The sequence below is a fragment of the Cottoperca gobio genome, chromosome 3 (genome assembly GCF_900634415.1).
Source record: "Cottoperca gobio chromosome 3, fCotGob3.1, whole genome shotgun sequence".
NCBI lineage: Eukaryota > Metazoa > Chordata > Actinopteri > Perciformes > Bovichtidae > Cottoperca > Cottoperca gobio.
Genome location: NC_041357.1, coordinates 11,570,039 through 11,589,985, shown reverse-complemented (window position 1 = coordinate 11,589,985; position 19,947 = coordinate 11,570,039).

The window sequence follows — 19,947 nt, the reverse complement described above, 5'->3', positions numbered from 1 at the left end:
AGAGTCAAACATCTTCAATTAAATAAATCACTATGGCAACAAAGCCGTTGGTGCAGAGATGATGTGTCAACAGGGGGCACCATACCACTGTCATCCAATGGACTTTAGACAGTAGTCTTAATTGCCATATGATAAGATCAGTGGGAATGAACCCCTCTTAAATAAACAAATTTGCAGTCGTACTTAAAAAATGATTGAGGTCGACAAAGGCGATAGATTTGTGAGCACTAAATGGCTCGAGCTCTTGATTGATGGCCGCTGAAGATGTCTGAACAGGGCGAGGCTTCTGCAACTTCACTTTGCTCCTTGCTTGACCTTTCTGTTTCCTCTCAATACTCAAAATGATTCATCATCCTGAAGCAAGCTGATGAGTGCTGAGTACTGATAGATGAATGAGAGTCATGGCAGGCTGTGTCACATAAAAGCTCGAGCTGCAAAGTGTTCGATGATGATGCAGCTTTAAGTCAGGAGATGATTAATTAGGATGACTGAGCAAAACTGACCACAAGAAAAAACTAATTATATTCTGAATGATGAGATAATGACTTCTCTAGATGTCTGTTTGTGTGTGTTTGTGTGTGTGTGTGTGTGTGTGTGTGTGTGTGTGTGTGTGTGTGTGTGTGTGTGTGTGTGTGTGTGTGTGTGTGTGTGTGTGTGTGTGTGTTTCATTCAGGACTGGAATAAAAAAATCTATAATAAAAAAAATACAAATATTTGTTTCTGTATGTAGCACTAAATTGGTTGGCTTATTTAAAACTAGTGGTTGAATCTTTATTTTATTGTTTCTGCATGCTGCGCTTACATCAGTTTGGCTTTGAAGCTATTGTACTGCACTTAAATGATTGTACCTATTTGAAGCTAATGTAATTTGGAGTTTGCACACATTGTAAGTCGCTTTGGACAAAAGCGTCAGCTAAATGAACTGTAATGTAATGTAGAAATGTAATGTTTCATGGGAACCAGCTGTCTGTACTGAGCGCCATTTTCACAGAGAGCTTCGTTCCAGTGATCACTGCTGGTGTGTGTGTTTGAGTGGTTATGTGATTGTTTCTTAGACAATTGTATCCTGCAATAGGACAGACACACACCGCTGCCTCTCTGAAGGCCCAAGGCTCCTCCATCCGCCCCCTCCCACCTGGCATCGCTGTCAGAAGCATGGCTCTGTGCCTTGGCATGCAACATGCCATCTCCCTGGCACTTCGTCTGGCTGCGGCACTGAGGGATGGGACTGTGCCAACTGGGGCTTTTCCGATCATTGTGGTTGTCCACTCTTTAGATGCCCAGAGGGGGGCTTTTCCACCTGTTCAATGGGAACCTGAAGTGCACCTCCAGTGGCCTCCATATGTCACCCAGATCCACACCATCCAAGCACTGTGCTGTGACAGGTGAGTCTTTATTAGCAACGTGTTAGACAAAGTCATACTAAAATGAAATATAATTAGAGTAAAATATCATGTTAATCTTCATATTAAGCCATTTTGTGCACCAAGCAAGTTAATTGCAGCGACTACTGCCAGGCCTTCTTCACAGCAGACATTTTGAATCAGTGTATAGTAGGAAATTACTTAGACTTTTTTCCCGGTCAGCCATGACTGTGACAGTGAGCCAGCATGCATATTACCAGGACCCTGAAGCTGAAGCAGCTAAATGGAATTCAGCCATCAATAATTTCATGTTTTACATCCGGCTTGTCCTACTGTGTCAAAGGTCTATAGTGTAATTGTGCTGTTTAAAGCTGCAATCTATAACTGTTTATACATTCAAACTACAACAAAATCTTATGAAGCTTATAGTTTAAAATCATCGTTGCTGTTGTGCAGTAAAATGTTTGCAGATGACCAGGTTAAGTTAGTCAGCAGTGGCATAAACAACAGGAGAGGTTCAATGTGACAAACCTTATTAAATCCATATTTCAATAGTAGTTGAGAGTAGTAGTTGTCTCCAACCAAAATCAATGCACCATATTTAATTTCACTGTACAGATGGAGATAGCAACTATATATCCATTTTAAAAACTAAATAATCGTATTAACATGGAGAAATGTTTTGATTGACTCACGTGATTTATGAAGGTTATGAAATGAAAGCTTTGTTTCCATTCAGTAAGGAAGTGATTCATATTTACTTTTTATCTTTGTCATTAATAAACAAAAAAACCTGCAAGGTAAAATACAGCCTACATAAAACAGGAATTCTTCACAAAAAAGGAATTTAACCGTTCACTCAAGTTTCACTTTTGCCTGAATAGTTACACATTTCAACACTGTTCCCTTTGTGTCAATTTGGTTTGTATTTGGCACAAATGGTAATGATTCTCCAGTTTCCCCTTGACATATTAAATAATTTGCAGCTTTCAAGCAGTGCAGCAGCAATTTTGGCTCAGACGATTGAGACTCTTCAGAGCTCTGTTAGCGCTCTCATGTTGCTTTGACAGCTCAAATAGCCAAATGCGGATTACCAGATCTGCTTTGTAGCTGTCACATGCAGAAACATACATTTAGCACAGGAACGATATTGATCATATAATATGCCATTTAGGTGATTTTGAAGTCTTGTCTGCATGTTTTATATTTACAGTATAATCTTATATACTTTAAAATTGATGTCAAACTTCAAGTGCGAGAACTAAGTTGTCACTTTTCCTCCATCCATCCAAGCTTTAATGATCCCGTCATAGAGGTTGTCAGTACTTTGACACCATTGACAGATTCAACACCATCATACATTTTGGAAGAGTAGTCCCCGATATTTTAAAGATCAGACTGGCATGCTGAAATATTCTCTTTGTGCCTCCCGTTAATGTCTGAACTGAATTACTATCTTCGCTCTCAGGGTATTTATGACTCTTACTGAAAGTCACTTCAATAATTGAACAATTCCAGAGCATGAATTAACAAAACTGATCTTAAAAATGCATATGCTTTTGATAAACTCTCCTTGGAGCTGGTGGAGTAAGTTTTGCACTCAAAAGAAGGATCTTCTTCTGATCACATTAATGCAGAACAGAAGGAATAGTTATGTTTCTAAAAGACATCAATCAATGCATCAGAGAAACGCGTTTTCCAACCAGAGACTACAGGGTCCAGCTTTATAAACCAAGCACACTGTCTTGGAGCAATGTATGGCTTAATTGGCAGAAGCGCCGCAAGTGTCACACAAAATGTCAGCAGTGAAATAGAGGCTACTGGAACAAACTCTCCAGTGTAGCCACAGTGTCAAGAGAGAGTTTCTGTAAGACAAGCTGTGAGTTCAGAGAACAGTGATTTCCTGTCATCGCAGGAATTTAATTACTTCCAACTCATGTCATTGTGGAGAAAGAACAAATATTAACTCATATTGGCGAAGTATTCGACAATAACCCAATGAAAAGTTCTCCAGTACAAATAAAAGGCTTGCAAAAAGAACTTATCATAAGAATACTGGACTTTGTTGACAAAATAGTCTCACCACAAGTTCTATTTAGTGACTGTTCATTTCATCTACAACTGGGCAGAGAAAGATCATGTGTTTGTGATATGATTGAAAGTCCCAGAACAACTACTAAACGGACCTTGTGGTGAGATTATTTTGTCGATTTTTAAACTAAAAGCTTATTATTATTATTATTGATGCATTAACCCATCCATCCATTATATCTATAGCTGTCAGTGTTTCTGGAGGCTAGAGTCTATGCCAACTGGGCGAGGAGCAATGTAAACCAGGGGCAGTTTACCACCATTTCACAGGGTTGACACATCGAGACAGACAACCATTCACACTCATATTTACACCTACATGCAGTTTACCAGTCTCCAATGCACCGTAACCTGCATGTTTTTGCAGGAAACCCAAGGTGACTTCCTAATAATAATGATAATAATAATAATAATAATAATAATAATAATAATAATAATAATAATAATAATAATAATAATAATAATAATAATAATAATAATAATAATAATAATAAGCTTTATTTTATATAGCACGTTTCATACAAGAATTGCAGCCCAAAGTGCTTCACAGCAAAAACATAACAATTAGTACAAGGACAGAGTAAGAGCATTTACAGTACAATAATCACAGTGTTGATGTAAATTAGTCTGAAGTACCATTATACAAATAGCCAAGTTAAAATAGTATGAAATAGCAGATAAAATAGCAGAATTAAAATAATATAATATAGCAGAATTAAAATTGTATAAAAATAGCTGAATTAAAATAGCAGATAAAATAGCTATCTGTGCCGTACTTAACAACCCTACTGCCGGGAAATTACATTCATCACACTATTCTTGTAAATGTTTTAAACTGTCAGAGCCATACTTTGAAAGCATGAGATCAACAATGCGCCCCTGTGGCCTTTCAACTGGTTTACTCCCTTTTTTTTTGTTAAAGCCAGTTTTTCTCCAATGTACATTTATCAGAGAAACTTCCTCTTTTTCCCGTGATAAAACAGTCTATTTGATGTCAGGCTTTTCAAAAATACACACTCTGAAATTCATCTCAGTTACCTTTACACATTCAATGTTAAACCAGGCATGGTAAAAATGTATGAAATCATTTAAGTTAGTTTAAAGTGGCACCATTAAAAGGCTAAGATAAAAAGATATAAAATATCACCATTAAAAGGCTAAAGTAAAGAGATATAAAATATCACTATTAAAAGGCTAAAGTAAAGAGATATGTTTTTAGCTTACTTTTGAAGATATTGAGCGAGCTTGCTTCCCTAATGTCTGCAGGTAAAGTGTTCCATAGCTTTGGTGCATAATTGCTAAAGGCTGCATCCACAATTTTCTTTTGGATGTTTCTGGGAACATTTAATAAACCAGTAGTGGATGATCACAGTGTTCTTGGGGACACATGGTTTATTAGAGAGTTGGCAGTGTAACTTGGTGCGGTTCCATTTAGGGCTTTGTATACAAGAAGGAGGACCTTAAAGTCAATGGAGTTAATAGCTGTAGTATCATTTGGTTCAGCAGAGATGTACAGTTGTGTGTCATCCACGTAGCTATGGAAGCACACATTGTGTTCTCTAATGATGTCCCCCAGTGGTAGCATGTATAGGGAGAACAGTAATGGACCGAGGCAGCTCCCTTGTGGAACTCCAAAGTGGGCATCATGCTTCTCTGACACATGATCTCCAAGCCTGACAAAATACTTTCTCCCTTTGATATATGTTCTGAACCAGTTTAATACACAGAACACTGGTTGGTCAGAAAGACAACAGTTTTTCTAGACGATTAATTATGATGTCATGGTCGATCGTGTCAAATGCTGCACTTAGGTCTGGCAGGATAAGAATTGAGACCTTGTTTATATCAGAGTTTAGTCTGAGGTCACTAATTATTTTAGTCAGAGCAGTTTCGGTACTGTGGCATGCTCTGAAGCCTGATTGAAATTCCTCTAATCTATAATCTATAATCAACACAATTTGTCAGGGAGGAGCTAATTATAGTTACTATATATACTGTTGGGTAGTTGAACCTTTAATAATGCATTGTATTTTATAGGATGATTTTACTATAGCTCGCAAAAAGGAAGAAAATGTAGTGGAGCGTAATCAAGTAAAGCACCTTCAAACTGTACTTGAGTGCAGATTTGTTACCACTGTGTTGGCTTTTTACTGTTGCAAAGATGGTTTTGAGAAGTTATGTAATTGCATGAGTGTAGTTTTGCAATGGATTAAACAGAATCACACACTCACATGCTGGTTCTGTTCCTTATAACAGGATAGACAACCAATGGAGACATGTTTCTTCTTCATTTAATCTTCATTTATCCAGGTAAAGCCGGAAAACCTTATTTTTTTGTTTGATCTTGTGCTCCTTCGCTCATTCATACCAAGGAGATTCCATCTACTTCGTTTGGTATTACCACCTCTCCACCTTTGTCGGAAAAGTTTGCTTAATCAGTTTCTACGCCCACATTGCACATGTGCACATGCGTAAATTTACTGGCCTTGTTTTGTGGATTAACATCACCTGACTGATTTTACAAGCCTGATGTGATTTCATTTAGCATTCCTATAGCATCCAATTGTACCAGTGACTTAATATTCTCTTAACACAACTTCAAGTGTGAATATATTTCTGCTATATTTCACCTTCAAAGCCAGCGACCGCTCCGTCCCCTGGGAGTGTTTGTCACACCACAGTGCACAAACTCCACAATTTATACAGCAGCTGGTGCAGTAAATGTGCTGTAATTGCACAGTCACACATGGATCCGGGTGTGTTCATAGTATCACACCAAATCTATTCATCTGCAGTCCATGTGATAATGATGCTCGCTTTAGCGCCACACCACCACTTCCTACTTCTGCATGATATTTAAGGGCATTGTTATGCCTGCATATAAGCATCTGTCCCCGCTGTGTTTTGCTCGTTGATTGGAGGAAATGCTTTTGTGTTCTGATCTGATTGGGCATCAGCAGTGATCTCCGCAGTAATAACCCGTGCTGGGAGGTGTTTCAGGAGCAGATTTCAAGGCGCTATTCTGTTAACAAGGAGCCTGCTGAGACAAGCTGTGAGCAACACCGCTCGGAGATGTGTGATTTCAAGGAAGCCATGCCCTTGCCAGACAATTGGTGATCTGCATATCACTTTCTTTTTTTCTTTTTTTTATTGTTATTGAGTATGACAGTGAAGGAGAAGGAGAGTGCTTTAGCTGAGAGAAAATAATAAATATAAATAATAAAAACATGGATGTTCATTGTTTTAGTTTCTGAGTCTGAGGGTTGACTCTGATGACAGATTGGGGTCTTTTTGGCAGATATTTTTCTTTTGAATATCATACATTTGACACAACTGTCAAAGTGTTAAAATAAGAGTGAATGTTTAGCTTTTAAGACAACATACAGTATATTAATATTTATGTGCTATCGTCTATCCTACTTTTGCCATGGCAGGAGGAAGCTTAACACTGACTGACTCATCCATTATCCTATTGATTTCTCATATGATTTGACCCAATCATCATCTACAGAAGTAAAGTTAGACCAGGGGTGCCCACACTTCACGGGGGGGTTTCGTTGGGGGAATATATATATATTTTTTTTAACGGTGCGCGATCTACTCGCGGTCAAGCTTTTGGGCACCCCTGAGTTAGACTAACACCTTTTTTTTTTGTAGCTCTATTAACCTCAGATTCAGGGCTTCTAAATTTTGTTTACAGACTTAACTTAAGCCCAGGATAACAATCATGCTCTGTGTTGAATGAATTTCAAAACAAAGTCCTCAGTAATCCTGGAGCATGAATGGCTAACACTAATTCCTCTTATTCAAATAAGGTTAAACTGTCCAGTGTTTAAATCCTGTAAGGTTGTGGAGCAAATTTAGCAACTGTTTCCTGACTGAAGCTACCAGGTCAGAGTTCAGATATCACGCATTGACTTATGTTCATCTGCATCTGACTTGAGCTGCACGGCTCCATGTATGGACATGTCCACCTCTTTTTTCCAGGCTGAAATAGCTCATCAACTATTGGATGGATTGCCATGAACTTCTTTACAGAGATTCATGGTCCCCGAGGGATGAATCCTACTGACTTTAGCGATTTCCTGACTTTTCCTCTTGTGCATGAGACATCTTAGTTTTTTAGTAAAATGTCTTGACAACTATTGGATGAATTGCCATGAAAACACATCCATGTCTGGTGTTTGGTGTGGATTAGCATATATTAGCACGCTAGCATGCTAAACTAAGATGGTGAAAATGGTCAAATGTTATACCTGTTAAACATTAACATTTAGCATTGTCATTGTTAGCATGTTACCGTGCTGACATGAGAAATTAGAGGCGCTTAGTGTGGCTGTAGACTTAGTTTTGTTGAAAAACAAAAGATTTTAAGTTAAATGATTGGGGGTCCTTGGCCCGAAAAACGTTGAAGACCCCTGCTTTAAAACAACAGTACGTGTTTGACTTTTTATGTATTTCTGTTAAGCTACTCGTTTCAAGAACAGTACACATTTAATATCCATTCCACAACATGCAAATATGAAGTGTAATCTTGACTTTTGATACGACAGACATGACACGCTATCAGTCACATCGGCCTCAACAGCAACAACAGTACACAGACCAAGTCAAGGCAACAGTGCAACATTTGGTGAGAAATTTGACTGTAATTTGCAAAGTCCAAAAGTGAATTACATCGGCTATGTAAACCTAACCATGGTCTACTATTCCGTACATGCATATTACCCTGCCTTAGTTTCATGACTGATACCTACATGGAAAAAAATGAACATTGTTTCTTTAGGAGAACAAAGGAAGAACTATCCATCAGCGCTGAAAACAACCCCGGCTACCCCTGTGCTCTGTAGGCTACATGCAGAGTAATTCTCGGGGGGATGTATTCCAGACATAATGAGAAAGAAACATCGGGGTAAACAAATCGACTTTTTTTTGCAGGCTGGCCTAATTACAGGGCAGGAATAAATAACTATTGGAGAGGAGACAGGCACGCTAGTGTAATGCATTGTAATGGGCCATGGGGAGTTAATGCGTCATTTTTCTGCCTGACATGTTGCTGTGGCATGTTCGGTTCACTCTGATGTTTAGCTGCTCTGCTGCTGTGACATGGGCAGATTGTTTTGCAGCCATTTATTATTAAATTTTTTGTTGTATTTTTTTCAAGTTTTAGTGACATATCGCCTGATAGTGCGTTAAAATGTGTATTTAAGCTTCAACTATAATGGCAGAAAAAATAGAGGGTAATCAGGTTTACCATTCTTTTGGTCTTTAAATGGAATATATGAAAAGTATGCCCTTGGACACCCTTAGGTGGGGATCACACATGCCGAGATGCCTCGCTACAGATGAATCTGCTTCTAAAATACCATGGCAGAGCAAAATGGCTGGGTGCGCCTGGGGATGTCTTGCCCAAGTGTCACATTGATAAGCACTGGAACCGTTGAAAATATTTTCACTTTTATGCATTTCTGGGGAAAGAAGCCATGTAAAGCATGTCATAAGAGATGGGTGCATCCCAGACACATCGTATCATCATTGGTTTTTCAGGTCCTGTGTATTTTAGGAGTTTCCTTTTTTAGTGCACCCACCTAACCTCAAACCACCTCTTCTACTTTTACTTTAACCATGTTTCCCAGAGTGCCTTTCAACATCCAGTGTGGGGGCCGGCACTGAAAAGTCAACATGTGTACATATACTATTGCAGCCACGCTCATTACTCAAAACACAACATGTCATGTGATAAAACATTTTCGACCTTTATGTGATCAAAGGTCAGACATTCAGTGAGAGTTGACTGAAAATACAGTGACATTATGGTTGAATTACCTATATATATATTTGTTTGTTTTAATCTATATTTTATTTGTTTTACAGCTCAAAGATATCAAAAAACTAAACATAAACCCTTCACAATAATTCATAATAAGCATTCTTTATAGGGTGTCCGAGTCACAATAATAGAAAAACAAGTTTAAAAATAATACAGTAACATAAACACAGTAGGAATAATTATCAAATAGATAAACAAATCCCCAAAGTACTCATTTAATCCCCCCCTTCAATATCCCCCAGCAACTGGATCATGTCTTACCTTTAAATCTTAAAGGGGACCCAACTTTAGAAAACTAATTCTGGGTTTTCCTTAAAGGAGGCCTACATAATGTTACGTTTGAAACATAGAGTAGCAAGCAGGGAGGCAATACACATGTTGGCTGCCATTATAGCTATTTTTGGAAAATTATATTGTTGGTAATGGTTTAAGCGATCTCCCAAAATGAACTTCATGTTTGTTGATTGTTGCTCTAAAGCCATGGTCTTCACAATGTTTTAGATGAGAGCCACATTGACAGGACAAAGTCAATAGGAGAGCCACTTTTACCGCAAAGTATGAAAAGCTACATCCAGTCATAAAAAGCCTGTCTGTTTATTAATCTGTCATCTCACCCAGAACATACAATATTCAATGCAGCCAACCAATACATTCAATTAAAAGCAGGATTATCTTAATACTGGGATGATGTTGTCAAACTCTGCAAACAATATTTCTGCTGAAGCCAAAAAGCAGTGTTTCACAATTTATGAGTCTGATAAGTTTCTTTTTGCCAGATCCAAAATCCATTCGATCTCAAAAGATGTCTCAGTTAATCGTTCAGCTGTATTAGTTGTCCTGTGTACGAGCCTTTGTTTTCCAGAAAGAGAAGAAAGCTGCTCTATTTTATTTACTAATTTCTCTTCCAGGTGCGTAAGTTTCGTTGAATTTTGGATGCGTCGTTTGGAAATGCGGCTCCAGATGACTTCTTTTGAAACCAGAGCGGGTCTGTTTGCACATTAAGCACGAAGGGTTCAACTCGTGGAGGACAAATTCAAATTCCTCTGTCCACTTGTCTTTCTTTTATTTTTAACGAGAGCAGCTGTTGTCTGTCCACAAACCACATCTCCAGCATCTTCCTCTCGATTTGCGGTGGTTGGATGCGCAAAAGCCAAATCTTAATGTTCCTAGTTTGTCACGCTTTGTTTCTGTCCAACGGTGCAACTTTTTTTTTATAAGAAATCGATCCATTTCACGTCTGTAGAAACACGCGCGAACTAGCATGAAATGTTGAAACGAGTCGACCGGAGCCAAGCTAACGCAGGTATGAAGTGCCAGGTTGGTCGTAGTATCCTCAAATTAAATGCTCCAATTTAGCGATATAAATGATTTTTTAGCTAATGTCCATATTCATAAGCATGCTTATGTTAACATATTTTTAATGACCTTAAGTTTATTTGTTTCTATACTAGCCCACCACGTATCTACCCGTCCAAGAGCACATTCACCATTGTAGTGCTGATAGACCGCCAAAACAGGCAACTCCGCCAGTCAGTCAGTGTTGGCCGAGCAAGTTTAAATATCTTGTTTCTCGTCTATATTTGCATCTTTTATCAATTATTATTATTAATTATTTTATTATTATTTGTAGGCTAATAGAGCAGACACTGTGTTTTAATGTGCCCTGCTTGTTTTTATGAAATATCTGTATTGACTGCAGTCATATCTATCACCCCTTTATTTAGCCTACTGGCATGCAAGCCACCAATTAAAGCTTGGCGAGCCGCAGGAGGCTCGCGAGCTGCGCAATGAGTAACACTGGTTTAAAGTCTGTTTGCCTCTTTAATTCTTAGCAAAACAAAAACAGCTGATGAGCCCATTATTGCTGCATCAGAAAACTAATGTTCTTTTGAGAAATTCTCACGTGGATCTATTACATGGGAAACATCTTGGCGAGCCGTCACATCTTGGGTATGGTTTGTCGATGTTTATAATGACATTAGAAAAACTCAATCACACATCACAATATTAGAATCTGATTTTTAGAAGTTATCACTCAAATATTTTCTCGATCTCAATTAATTTTTTCCAAGCGTTAATTTTATCCTCAATCTTTGCCTTCTTCACACATGTAATTCATAAAAACAAAAATGATCCAAGATGCTACAAACATCAAGGCATGATTTGGCAGGGACTCTCTCACTCACTCTGGTCAGAGCACTTCATGACAGATGAGGAGGAGCAGAGGGGGGAAAGATCCTAAAACTGAATATTCCCCTCATTGTAATCGTTTCAATCTGTCGTGCCAGAACAGATTGCAGTATTTTGCTTCCCTGTTGGAGTGCTGTATATATCTCCTCCCTCCCGCTCTTATTTCCCCTCTCCCTCTCCCCTTTTTCCATTATTGCAATATGGCACTCTCCATTTCATTGTCAGTCTGGGCAGCGCTGCTGTAGCATAAACCCGTTACATTGTGCCTAAAGCCCACTGACCACCTCCCTTGTGAAGCCTTATGATCATCCATCATGGATAAAACATTACACTACACATATGTGACTACCAGTTCCTACTTAGGCTGAAAATGGGGGGGATAAGCGCAGAAAATATGCTAGTAAAATTGGCCATCTACTATCAAAATGAAACACTTAAGGAAGCCTCTACCCTATTTGTCAAGTCAAATTGAATGCATTTTTCTGCACTGAGAGAGTGTGGAGCACGCAAGATTAGGTGCTGCTTCTTGTTTTGTATTTTCCGGTGATCCCTGAGCGCCATTTAAGGAGTTGCAGTCCCTGATGATTGAGAGATCCTCTATAAGTGGCCATGGCAATTCCAACAACAACAGTCGACCTCCTCTGGCAGGAAGAAGGCCCTTAACCACAAGAGCTGGGTCTGGAGGGGGGTGAGGGGGTGGGAGGTGAGCCAGGAGGAAGGCAGCTTGCGGTCGTACATCTTGGGAAGGCTGCATGTGTTGCCCAGACAGCCCCTTAAGTGACTTCACCTCATCTCAATGGTGCTCATTACGAGCGATAGAAAGCCATCCATTCAGGGCAGCAGTATAAAAACGAACCAACTCCATCTGGAGACAAGAGGGTGTCAGCATGGGCCCGCGGAAATTGATTGGGTTTTGTACAATACAGTGAATGGCAGAGGGGTTGTACATCTCATCATTTTTACACACTTCACTCCTTGCTGTCACAATTACTGTAGCATATTCAGAACTTGAATTTATCAGCAGGGATCACAAACTCTCTAAATATTTACTCATAAAACTCAAAAAAAGATTCAAGTGCCTCCACAGTTGCCCTCTTTAAACATATTTCAATAGCTATAACTCAAAGAGGGGTACCATGGCAAAATCCACACAGCATCGAGTATTCGTTTTGAAGCCTGTGTTTACGCTGCTCGGTTTGGTAGCCAAGCAGCAGGCTCCTGCTGGGATGTTAAGGAAGGCTCTGCGATCACAAGATGGAGTCTAACAGAGAGGAGAGGAAGATGGTCAAAGAACTCCTAAAACTACATTATCTTCCACTGTCAAAATCGTTTGAAATGCCAGTTTTGAGAAATTACACCTTCCTTCAATCTAATATCTCCCTGTAAATGCCTTTTCTCTTTCAAGTCTTGCGCTTGAATGTACATGTATGACTTTGGAGTGCAGTAACTGTCCATATTCAGCAAATGAACCGGAGATAAAATCCCTCACGCCTGCCTGTGAAATAAGCATAAAGACAGAATTGTGCCTGTGAACTGTAGCAGGGTGAAGAGGTTTAGCCAACCAAGAGCTGCTGGGCGTAATGGCTTTGATTTGAATTTCTATTCCTTTCATTAGAAACCATTGACATTTCAAGCACACCTGTACGCTATTGTCACTGACTAACCTTTAAAAAGAAGAGTGATGTGTCTTTCCTGGAGAGATAAAAGCCCAGAAACAAAAACTGTCACACTGACACACTCTTTGTCTTTAGTCTGCTTTACAAGCCTCGCAGTTTTAAAGCAGACTAAAGCAACTAATGAGAAAAAAAACATCACAAAAGAAAGCAGAAAAAAATCTGCACATGTTGTAGGGATTATTTAAGTGTTTGATGTGCGTGTAGACAAGCATACAATCAGGTACGTTGGATGCATCATCTATCACCTGTATCTATTCAACATGAGAGTTTTATTCTACATATTGCATAATAAATGTAGCTATAATGATCCCAAAAGACCTGCAGGAGATAGATAAAAATGTAAGCTTCTGGTGAGAAACAATTTTGACATAACTACATCAACATTGCAATCGGGTTCTGTTTCTGTCAACACTGTTCGTCTTATCTCTGCAGCGTACTTAGAATGTATGGTCTAACGTGTGTGGGTAAAATACACCCTTGTCACGGTTCACTGTTCTCCTTGACATATGAAATCATTTTGCAGTTTTTTAGAGATGCACCTGCAGTTTGGTCACAGAGAAGTTGGCCTCTTTGGAGCTCATGTTGCTTTGACAAGTCACATATCAAAGTGATGATTGCCAGACCTCTAACATAGCTTAACTTAATATGGCCCACCTTCGTTGCACTGTTTCTGCTTGTGATTAAGTTACTTAAGTGTTTATACACTTTTACACTATTCTTTTTCTCTCCCCCATATGGTGAACACATTTCAAATAGCACATTGTTAACTATGTACTTATGACATCTGATATAAAGGTATGCAGCCTATCAATCATTGTTAAGGTTAAATTTCGGTTTAGCACAAGAAGGAAATGCCCACACCCACACACACGCAATGCCCTTCTTGTTTTCCATTCTTTTATTTTAAGTAGATTGACAACATTTCCCCGTGTTTGAACACATGCTGGTCAGCACATGGAAAATATTAGTGGATATATTATACTATTTTAGAATAGAATTATACTATTATTAACTAAATCAGTATTGACTTAAGCTCCACTTCATGTTTCATCATTTATAATATCCACATTCACATTCTGGCCCACATTTCCATCTCCCATTTTGATAAATATTTTACATCCCATGTTCCATATTCTCTTTTTTATTACTCACTTATTCTGTATCATGCCACATTTACTCGCTTGATTGCTTTTTGCTCTTAATTTATCTTATCTTTATCTAATTATATCTTTTATTATTTATTTTGTGGTTTTGTCCGTGTGTTTTGTTTTGCTTGTTTTTTTTAATTCCCACTATTCGCATTCTATGGAAATGACTACTAAGCACTGCACACATAGTATGTGTGATGAAGAAATGGTTGAATCTTGAAAAATCTTTGTTTTAGGTCAACAAAAGGATGCTTTACTGGAAAACCTGTATGTGACCCTAAAACAAATAAATTCAATTTCTTGCTTCATTAAATACATAGGCTATCATTCAAAAATTGAGTCCAATATCTTTCAAGAGAATTTGACATTAGATTTGGCTCCTTTGAGAGCAAACCTCCAGACAGTGGTCAGTACTGTGGATTTGTAAGTAATCTAACAAAATCCACACCATTACCTGAACTAATAAGCGCTCAGACTGTCATAGATCCCAGTTTATGTGCTCACTAATCTGTTCCTTGCCCCTTCCATGACTTCTGACGTCAATCAAGCCACTGGTTTCAGCGGGCTGTGCACTGCAATATTTCAGCAGCACACTGAGAGGCAATTAGAACAATGATCACCAGCATCCAGGAAAAGAGTGAAGACAGGCAAAGAAAGTGCTGACATGTGTGAGGTGCGCTGTGCCAGGCTCTGAAAATGTGCCCAGGCAAGCACATGTATGACGGGGGTGTCTGAGTGCATACGGCTGCTTCCTGCTCAAGCAAGTTATGTGCTGAGCCGTGGCAGGTGAGAATGCTCCATGAGGCCATGTGCTGTAGTGCTGCCATCTTTAGCCCCGGGTTTGGGCCAGGTACACAGCAGCTGTTTGTCTCCGTGGGCAAATAACTGTCACACAAATACACACAAATACACATCCATGCATATCGGTCAAAAATGTGTCAGATAAGAGGAAATATCACTGCTGGCTAAGGATTGAAATGTCATCCCTTTTCTTGGGGCTAATATGATTTAAATGTAGTGTGACATTTAAATACACAGCCATAGACACAGACATTAAACCATATGTAGGGACATACATCAAGTCACAGCTACCATCACTGCGTTAACCATAGCTGTCCTATCTATTCAATTAATGGTCAGATAATTTAACTTTTTAATTAAGCAGGGACCTGCACAGTTGTGTTGAGTGGATGAGGTGCTATTTCATTCAGAGTGAACATAATCCTCAAGATGCACCAAATGCCAAGCTCAAGGCTGTTTATCCGGCTCCGCTACGAGCAGCCTCTTAATCTGGTTCTAAATAAGATCAGGATGTTGATCATGATGGGGTCACATTCAACTCAATGCCAGTATTGGTAATCTACACCAATAATTTGAACAGGATAGCTGATTTGGTGATGTTATTGGATATTGATAGAGTGGTAATATTAAAGAGAGAGATGTTTATAAATCAATAATACGGCATCTAATTAGTAACTAGATATAAAGGTGATAAAATACATGTATGTGTATGTGTAGATTTCCCCTGAATCAGTACTCGCTGCACGTTTTCCTCCCTACACACACTAAACTAATGGCAACAGCAGTCTTGTACATCCTTGCAATCCTCTCACACACACACACACACACACACACACACACACACACACACACACACACACACACACACACATGCAACTTAATGATGTCTGAATATATTACACTGTACATATGGTTGCTGCTTTTAAAAGAGTTCAAAATATTTAGAAACGTTGGAAATATTATGCTCAACAGCTGCTTCAAGTGCAAGTTAATCCATCGTCGTATCCGTGCAATAATCTGATGGCCATTTCCTCGACTGCGTGGTTGCCATTACTTGATTCATGATGTGAATATCTCTCTAATGTTAGAGATTTGAGATTTGGTATGACCTTGTTCTTTAATCTGGAAGAATTATGTTCCCAGAGCGCAGAGCAACAGGCTGTGGGAAAAGAAAAACACAGTTAAAGAATTAGAAGAGAGTTTGAGCCCAGCTGTGTGCATGAAGATAATATAATTGGCCCGTGGATGTAAACTGACTTTAACAGGCAGGTTTGCTGTGGAATATATTGCTTCATTATAAAGAGCAGAGCATACTATAAAAAGCTGTGGTGGGGTTTCATGTAGTGTTGGAATAAATGTAGTGTTTTTACATCAGTGGACCGGGGATATGTCTTGTAGAAGAACCAATGTTTGCCATTGCATTATAACGGCGGGTCATATAAACCTATAGCTACAAGCTAAAACCATGATAATCCATCAGACTGCACTGTATGGTGTCTTTGCTGTTTTAAAAGTGCCATTATGTGAATATCATACATTTATGTAAAATATAGAGAGAATCTTGTGACTTATCCTGTGCGATCTTGTTGTTTAACAAAATTGTAATTAAAATTATAACATATTATTTACTTTTAGTTTAAAAACACAAACTTTATTTTCAAAAATGATTTGCTGGTTCAAAAGTATAAGTGGTTGCTTTGAATATTATAAATTACCCTAGAATCTTTGCAACATTATTACATTTATAATATACTTTTGCTTTGGTTTGTCACTATTTCAAAATGAATTACTTATTATTGTTTTTATTTGTAAAACAGCAATATTTTTCATGATGAATTTCAGGAAGCAAGACTTTTCTGAGAGGGATTAAATCCTTGATATGTAAATCTGACCCACTCATATGTGAAACATATTTTATCTTGGCCTAGATTCTTAAATCATTGGCAATATATGAGGGAAACTAAAACATATATGATATAATAACTCCTGTCCGAACCAGTTATGTAGTACGTTGCTCAGCATTTATCTTGGTGTTACCAAAATGTTACTTACTTGCATGCAGTAAATATTTCTTTCTGTAATAATTACTGTGATATATTGTTGTATTTATTAATTCACTCACTCATAATCAGCCTGTTTGCCCCCTACTGTCCACTAGGAAGCATGACAGATACGGACGATACATTGAATCATTCATGTGCTCTTCTCTGCTGAACTGTGTGTTGCTGTGTGCCCTAGTTTCCTTGAGATGCATTCAGGGTTAATAACAAGGATACCAAGTTTGTATGAACTGAGTTGAAGGAATTTCTCAGATATCTAGTCTATGACAGAAGCTAAAGAGTTATAATCACAAGTCACTGGAAGAATTTATTTTACCCAAGGGATATGGCTATATTTGTAACAGAATGAAAAGAGCTGAGAAATAATATGACAAAGGTATAAGGAAAAAAAATGGTTGGCCCAAGAGGTGAGCCTTGAGGCACACCATGCAATCAGTGAAGCCGAAAGAATCATTAATTGAGAGGGAAAATGTTATGTTTGACAGTTCAAATGAGAAAAGGTCCGCAGCAGCCACAGAGATACCAAACAAAAAGAGGCTCTATCATGCCCATGGGGGGAAATTTTCATGATTAATATGTCATGGATTACTCAAACCAGTGGGGGGAGCTGTTCAATGTGTCTAAGTTAAAGACTTCGTTTTATCAGGTGATACAGCAGTGTTGGAATATTGTTTCCAAACAGGCCACCCTTCACCCTTAAACCTAGTCACAAACTGAAGGAGATTACAGCACTTGTTTTCTTCGCTTTCATAATCCTGCTCCATTTAACTCCAATCAAGCAGTCAATTTTTATACCAACAGCTACAGAGCCTTCTTCAAAATGGGGAGTGATACAAATGTCAGATTGTTCACCTTGGTTAAATACTCTTTCAATCCCCTATTCTAAAAAAAACAAGGACATTTACTTTATCCCCTGTCCTATAATAATATACACCATCCCTCGGGATTATTTTAAGCAACTGGATCTGAAATTTAAGGGACTTAATCCTATCTTCTGATTTCCAGCCACCATGTGACATCATCTTTTGGAGTTAAGTTACAGATGTTGGCCTCTGCTTCTGTTTGGATTTATGGGAAGAAGCAGGAACACATTTCCCCATTATTTGAGCTATGTATAAACTATGAGGACAGCTGCAATGGGCAGGGATGTATCACTGCATCACTACTTGCTCTTGGTCAACTTTATGAGAGCTGTTTAATCACAGGATTAAGCTATACAAGACTTTGGTTCACTAGATTCACTGATATTGAACTCACGGCTACTGGATATAGAGGACTCTGTGTCGTGAATTAAGATCATGTTTTATTTTTTCAGCTGAATCTTTGTTCATGTCCCCTTGAAACCATGACTCAAATGCAGTGGGTGGTAAATCAACCTACATTCAGTTCATCCACATTTTTATTTGCGAAACATAGTCTGACATCACTTTTTATGACTCAGAGTTACAACATACACTATACAGTATTAAACTATGTATAAACAAAAGATTCCAGTATGTAAATGATGACAGTTTAGACGTAAAGTATATAGTTCACAGGTTTTCTGACTTTTTAATTGAGCATTTATATTGACAAACACTTGGCATCAGCCCACCATCCTATTAGTGTTGTAGAAATAGAAATAGGACATATTAGAGTCAGTTTAAGGGTAATATGAAAAGTCCATGGTTTCTAGGCAACCATGCAAATAAATTACAGTTGCAGCAATGCAATGTTTGTCCATAATGACAAACAAACTCTACAGTCATGAGCCTTTAGCAGTAGCATATCACTAAGCTGTTAGCAAACAACTGTCCTCTTACCCTATGCTGTCTTTTTCAGCAGGGTACTGATCCAATAGAAACAGCAACATTGGTGACACATCTTACAGTCCTCTTTCTCATTACAATATAATTGTGTCTGTCACATAATCCTAACTTTTACGTTTGAGATTTTTTTTTAGGTTTGCCTTGATGATTAGCAACATCTCAGTCTATGACTATAACCTTTTAATAAACAGATTTTTCTCATAGATAAGATTATCAAAGATAAATAGGCTAGCTGAGCCAAATGCTTTGTTGTAGCTTTTTGGTTTTATAGTGTTAAATCACTGCTAATGTTTTCGAGGTCTAATGAGTTTGGGACTCTTTATTTCAACCAAAGAAAGAACTGTCCACTTACTTGTCTTATATGTACTCAAGATGTAAATGTACGTTTTTTTCCATCTGGATGCTTTATATATTAATAATTTACGACATAACTCATACAGGTAGATAGTCACTTCCGCCATCTTTGTTTGGTTTTCATAAAGAAGAGTTACACCAAGTCGTGAATTTTATTTTATTCGTTTGAGTTTAAAAGTATTTTAATAATCTGGAAAGGTTTTCAAAAGAGGGGTAAGTGTTGCCAAAGTAGCGTTGCCATTAAGCTTTATATCTACCTTTCAGAAAGATAGGTAGCTAGTGCTAGCTAGCTTTGTACATTAACTTAAAAGCTAGCTAATCACCAGGGCAAACGTTTCAGATGTAAAAATGATGTTTTTGTGAGTGGAACAGACTTGTGACACACATTTAAAATGTATTTCGTGAAGGTCCATGAGATTTAACAGGTAAGTGATGAGTCAAAAAACAAAACAGTGAATAAACTTAAAAAAGCTTAGGCCTAAAGGCTAATGGATTTGGCACTAATTAATAACAAACCTGTTATTTACCTCAATGTTAATATCGGCTATGTCGTTAATTGATCTTTAATGAGATATGTCTCATTAAATATCATAACTAGTTATAGTTATGATGTTACCATTAACTT